We start from the raw sequence: 6725 nt of genomic DNA on the forward strand, positions 1-6725 counted from the left end.
AGTGTGAGATGAGTTCCGTTTATGCCTATCTTCCATAAATTCTCTATCATGAAAATATTTCCCTTTCAGAATCCTAGCACACAAGGAATCAGGCTTTGTTAATAACCTCCAGCCCTGTTTTGCCAACATCGCCTGATTGAATAGTTGTATGTCCCTGAATCCCATTCCTCCTTCCCCTTTTGGTATTGCAATATTAGTCCATTTCTTCCAATGCATTTTCCTCTTTTTGTCATCTCCTCCCCACCAAAACCGCGCAAGTACACTCATTATCTTCTTGCACATGTTTTTAGATAGACGGAAACAGCTCATGGAGAAGGTAGGTATGGCTTGGCAGATTGATTTTACAAGTATCTCTCGGCCCGCACTATTCAATAACAATGGTAACCATCCATTGCAAAACTTCTTAATGGAGGATACAATGCCTTCGAATTGTGAGTCTGTAGACTTCCCTAGGGCAGTAGGGAGTCCCAGATATTTCTCCCTAAGTGCCTCGGTCGCAATTCCAGCCCTCTGTTGTACTGTTTGTTTCATCTCATCCGGACAGTTAGTGCTGAAGAAAATTGCAGACTTTGCTCTATTTACTAATGTCCAAAACCCCTCCTGTACGTTTCTAGAATGTCATGTATTCTAGTTGCTCCAGCTTCAGTGGCCTGTGTAAAGATTAAACAATCGTCCACGAAAAGCAAATGTGTGATCCATGGTGCATGAATCCCCACTCTAATTCCTCTGGTTAGATGACCTTCTCCAACTTTCTTTAGCAAGCACGTCAATCCTTTAAAGCAGATCAGAAATAGGTAAGGGGATATGGGGTCCCCTTGCCGTATACCTTTAGATGGTTTAAAGGATTCAGAGAAAGCACCATTGACTCTGACTGAGAAGGATACAGTTTCCACACATGCCATCACTCTGGCAATCCACAACTCTGCAAACCCTAGTTTATGCATAATTGCCCTCAGGTACGACCACTCCACACGGTCATATGCCTTTGTCATATCAAGCTTCATTGCACAATCAACACTTTTTCCTTTCTTCCTTTTCAAGTAGTGTATACACTCATATGCAGTTAATACATTGTCCGATATTAGTCTACCAGGGACAAACGCGCTTTGTTCCTCTGAAATGATCTCTTCCAGTAAAGGCCTCAACCTGAGAGCAAGTACCTTAGAGATTATCTTATACAAGACGTTGCACAGAGATATCGGCCGGTATTGAGCCAAGTTCTGTGGATTTTTAATCTTGGGAATGAGAACCAACACCGTATTATTAACCACATCTGGCAATATTCCTGTTACGAAAAACTCTCGGATAGCATGACATACTGAGCTCTTTAGGATATTCCAATGCTTAATATAGAAACCAGCCATGAACCCATTAACCCCCGAAGATTTACTTGGATGCATCATGAAAAGGGCGTTTTCAATCTCCGTATCAGAGACTGCTCCACATAATTTTTCATTCATTTCATCGCTCACTTTCCTGTCAACATACTCCTCCGGAAACGTCTCCTCCTGAGCAGTGAAGAGTGTTTTATAGAAGTTCATGGCTGCCTCCTCCAGTTCAGGCTGTTTCGTCATCGTGCTTCCATCATCCAATGTTAATGCCTTGATCTTATTTACTCGAGCCCTCTCCTTAGTTTGAGCATGAAAAAACTCAGTATTACGATCTCCCTCCCGCAGCCAATTAACTCTTGACCGTTGTTTTTCCATCATTTCCTCTCTAGCCAAAAGTTCTGAAATCCTCTTCACAAGATGTTTCTCTTCTGTCGAGGGCCCTTGCCATACAGAGTTTGCTCTCAAGTTCTCTAATCTGGTCCTCAGTGTTTTAAGTTGTCTCTTTACCAAACCAAACTCCTCTATATTCCACTTATGGAGTCCTTTTTTAACAGCGACCAATGCCTCTGTAACTTGCTGCAGGTGTCCATTCGAAGGGACCCATAAATTCTCAACTGTCTGAGAATATGTCTCATGTCTAGTCCAAGCATTTTCAAACTTAAAAGGCCTGTTCGTTACTCTGTCAGATGCCCAATCTGATTTAGAAATACCTATCACGAGCGCACAGTGATCAGACTCTATTGTTTGCACATGAGTTACTGAGGTATTATCGAACAGCTCCATAAACCGATCATCTCCGAGGCCACGGTCCAATCTAACTTTAATGTTTCTATCACCTTGCTGCCGGTTATCCCAAGTATAGGGCAACCCCGTAAAGCCCAAATCAATGAACCGGCAGCTATTGACCACATCCCTGAATCCCTCCATCTTCCACTCCTCTCTTTGTGCACCACCAAATTGTTCTAAATCTTCCAGTATCTCATTAAAATCCCCCGCACAAAGCCACGGGTTATCATACTCTCTCCTCAGATAATTCAACAGTTCCCAACTTTTCTTCCTCCCGGATCTCACTGGTTCACCATAAAACCCTGTAAATCTCCACTCCCTCTCTCCTGTGTTTTCATTCCGGATCAAGACATCAATATGAGATCTGCTGTAAGATCTCAGGCTGACTACTGAATCACCATTCAAGAACAGGACAAGTCCTCCACTGAGTCCCTCAGATTGAACACCGAACGCGTGTCTGAAACCCAGTCTAAACCTCAAGTCTTGCACTCTCGTAGCAGACAGTTTGGTCTCCAAGAGAAAAACCAAACTCAGACGATGCAACTGGATAATGTTGCGTATTTCTTGAACTGTCTCGGGCCGTCCGCATCCCCGACAGTTCAGAGCCAGGGCATTCATTGCTCCCGGCGGTCACCCTCTAGGGGTGCCGCCGATCCCGCTGCAACTTCCTTGCTGGTTCCACTTCCCACTGCTTCTCCATCAACCCCTTTCAACTTCTTTTTGTGCGCATTCTTCTGTGGTGTAGCTACAGGTTCCTTCTCAATCCCCCCAAACAGTTCAACAATGTTAGCTACTTTTGCTGAGGTATCTGTTAATACCAATGCCTTCTCCAAATTCGCACCTCCTCCTTCTGTAGACACAGAGTCCATGGCCAACCTCTTTCTAATCCCACTCTCTTTCTCCTTAATAATAATGCCTCTCATGGGTTCTGAATCCGTTGTACGTCCATCGAGTGGAATTTCAGAGTTAAGTGAATCTGGATTACTCCTTACCGCATTCCACCGCCAACTGTTACTTGGGTCATATTCTGTTTGTGTTCCTCCTTGAGTTCTACTTTCATTATTTGGGGCCTCTCCTATACCTTGTCCAAAGCCTCTCCCAAAAGATCCTCCAGAGCTTCCTCTACCAGCTCCTCTTCCAAACCCACGCCCTCCATCTCGTTTCTTCCACTCCTCTGCAAGGATAAAATCACCCCACTCAAATTTTGTGGTATCATGTTCCCCTGTACTACATTCCTCGAACCAATGTCCAAGCAGGCCACACTGGTTACAAAACATTGGTAACTTCTCATAGTTAATCTGGTACCAGTCCTTCTTTCCACTCTTCGTAATCGAGAAAAATCACTCTAGTTTCCTGTTCACATCCAGATTAACTTTTACTCTGACGAAAGCCCCAACATACCCCGTTGGCAACTGTATCTGGGTTTCTAGGATCTCTCCCATCTTTCTGCACATACCCTTAATCACCGCCTCATGCAAGTAATTGTCCGGTAACTTGAGAATTCTCGCCCAAACTGTTACTTTGTCCAGTACCATCTCTTTGGGATTTGTGAATTTGACCCGCTTTCAACTGAATCGGCAGAAATTTGTTTTTTTCATGAGAGGTGGATCAAAACTTTTTACACCCAAATTTTTTGTCAATTGTGTATTAAATATTTCCTAGTATTTTATAAAATTGATTTGGTCCAATTTTGCAACAATTATTTGGGAGGTCCTTCACAAAAAACCTCCTTTTTGGCACTCGAAAAATTGAAAATGGTTTTTTCGTCCAAAGAAAATGAAAACTTCCTTAGGAAATATTGTTTGCCATTCCAATATGCACCCTTGTGCACAATAGGAGATCATTTGAACAAACTATGCCATGAATGTGGCCATAGGATTGATCATTTGGCTTGAAAGCCATGAATCTTCACGCATGATAGCTCATTTCTGATAACACTTTTTTAAAAGAATTGCCGTATTACAAGTTTATTATTTTTCCCGGTAACTTGGTCATATATCATGACACAATGCGAAGGTTTTCCAATTTTTTTATTTTTTTTGAATTTTTTATGCCCGTTTCAAAATGCGGTCAAAACGGCAGGAATGACCGTTCCTAGCTAGTGGTTGAATCTTGGAATTTTTTTGGTGTTTCTCTGATTAAATAGATACTTATGTACCTAGAAATGATTTTTGGAAAAAAATAAAGAGCAAACTACAAGGCAGCTACAATTCAAATTTGACCCACTTCCAACTGAATCGGTGGAAGTTTGTCTTTTTCACAAGAGGTGGATCAAAACTTTTTACACCCAACCATTTGGTCAATTGTGCATTAAATATGGCCTAGTATTTTATAAAAATGATTTGGTTCAATTTTGCAACAATTATTTGGGAGGTCCTTCACAAAAAACCCTCCTTTTGGGCACTCGAAAAATGGAAAATGGTTTTTTCGTCCAAAGAAAATGAAAACTTCCTTAGGAAACATTGTTTGCCATTCCAATATGCACCCTTGTGCACAATATGAGATCATTTGAACAAACTATGCCATGAATGTGGGCATAGGATTGATCATTTGGCTTGAAAGCCATGAATCTTCACGCACGATAGCTCATTTCTGTTAACACTTTTTTAAAAGAATTGCCGTATTACAAGTTTATTATTTTTCCTGGTAACTTGGTCATATATACACAATGCGAAGGTTTTCCAATTTTTTGATTTTTTTGAATTTTTATGCCCGTTTCAAAATGCGGTCAAAACGGCGGGAATGACCGTTCCTAGCTAGTGGTTGAATCTTGGAATTTTTTGGTATTTCTCTGATTAAATAGATACTTATGTACCTAGAAATGATTTTTGGAAAAAATAAAGAGCAAACTACAAGGCAACTACAGTTCAAATTTGACCCACTTCCAGCTGAATCGGCGGAAGTTTGTCTTTTTCACGAGAGGTGGATCAAAAATTTTACACCCAACCATTTGGTCAATTGTGCATTAAATATGGCCTAGTATTTTATAAAAATGATTTGGTCCAATTTTGCAACAATTATTTGGGAGGTCCTTCACAAAAAACACTCCTTTTGGGCACTCGAAAAATGGAAAATGGTTTTTTCGTCCAAAGAAAATGAAAACTTCCTTAGGCAACATTGTTTGCCATTCCAATATGCACCCTTGTGCACAATATGAGATCATTTGAACAAACTATTCCATCAATGTGGGCATAGGATTGATCATTTGGCTTGAAAGCCATGAATCTTCACGCATGATAGCTCATTTCTGATAACACTTTTTTAAAAGAATTGCCGTATTACAAGTTTATTATTTTTCCTGGTAAATTGGTCATATGTAATGACACAATGCGAAGGTTTTCCAATTTTTTGATTTTTTTTGAATTTTTTATGCCCATTTCAAAATGCGGTCAAAACGGCGGGAATGACCGTTCCTAGCTAGTGGTTGAATCTTGGAATTTTTTTGGTGTTTCTCTGATTAAATAGATACTTATGTATCTAGAAATGATTTTTGGAAAAAAATAAAGAGCAAACTACAAGGCAGCTATAGTTCAAATTTGACCCACTTCCAGCTGAATCGGCGGAAGTTTGTCTTTTTCACCCGAGGTGGATCAAAACTTTTGACACGCAACTATTTGGTCAATTGTGCATTAAACATGGCCTAGTATTTTATAAAATTGATTTGGTCCAATTTTGCAATGATTATTTGGTAGGTCCTTAAAAAAACCTCATTTTTGGGCACTAAAAAATGGAAAATGATTTTTTCGTCCAAAGAAAATGAAAACTTCCATAGGCAACATTGTTTGCTATTCCAAAATGAACCCTTTTACGCAATATGAGATCATTTTTTGAATTTTTCATGTGAAAAAGTAGACAAAAAGAATGCTCAGGGATTCTCTTTTGAAACATAAATTGTCTTTTTGATGAGAGGTGAATCAAAAGCATTTTACATTTTAAGATTTGGTCAACTGTACATAAAATGTTGTCTTATAGTTTTGGAAAATGGTGTGGTGCCATTTTGAAAGAAATATTTGGTAGATTCTTCAAAAAAAAAGAATTTTGTCACTCCAAAAATAGAAAATGATTTCCGCCCCTAAAAACTCATTTCTCATAACACTTTTTAAAGATATTTGTCTTATTCCAATTCCAAGTTTGTTAGTTTTCCTAAAAAACTAGGTCACATTTGCTGACACAATGAGAATGTTTTTATTTTTTTGAATTCTCATATCATAAAACTGTTTATATGATTCAACATCTTATTTTTAATTGATTAAGACCAATTTAGATGGTCATAACGTGTACTCGGCTCTGATTGGTCCACGAGCATGTCACGCGGATCGTGCCTTCAGCGCCGTCGGATGCTCCTCTCCAGATCCAGATCCGACGGCAGCCCTTTCTCCCTCACCCCCCTCTTTGTCTGAAAAAAAGGAAACTCCCTCCCGCACGTGAACCCTAGCATCGTCTCCCAACCCTCTCCAGATCCTGATCCGCCACCCCTCTCCCTCTCCCCTCGCCGCCTCGCCTCCCCTCTCCCTCTTCCCTCGCCGCCTCGCCTCCCCTCACCGCCGCACCGCCCATCGCCTCCCGCACCCCCGCCCGACCTTCTCCCCTCCCCTCCCCTCCCCTTCC

This window comes from Triticum dicoccoides, chromosome 4A (genome assembly GCF_002162155.2).
Source record: "Triticum dicoccoides isolate Atlit2015 ecotype Zavitan chromosome 4A, WEW_v2.0, whole genome shotgun sequence".
NCBI lineage: Eukaryota > Viridiplantae > Streptophyta > Magnoliopsida > Poales > Poaceae > Triticum > Triticum dicoccoides.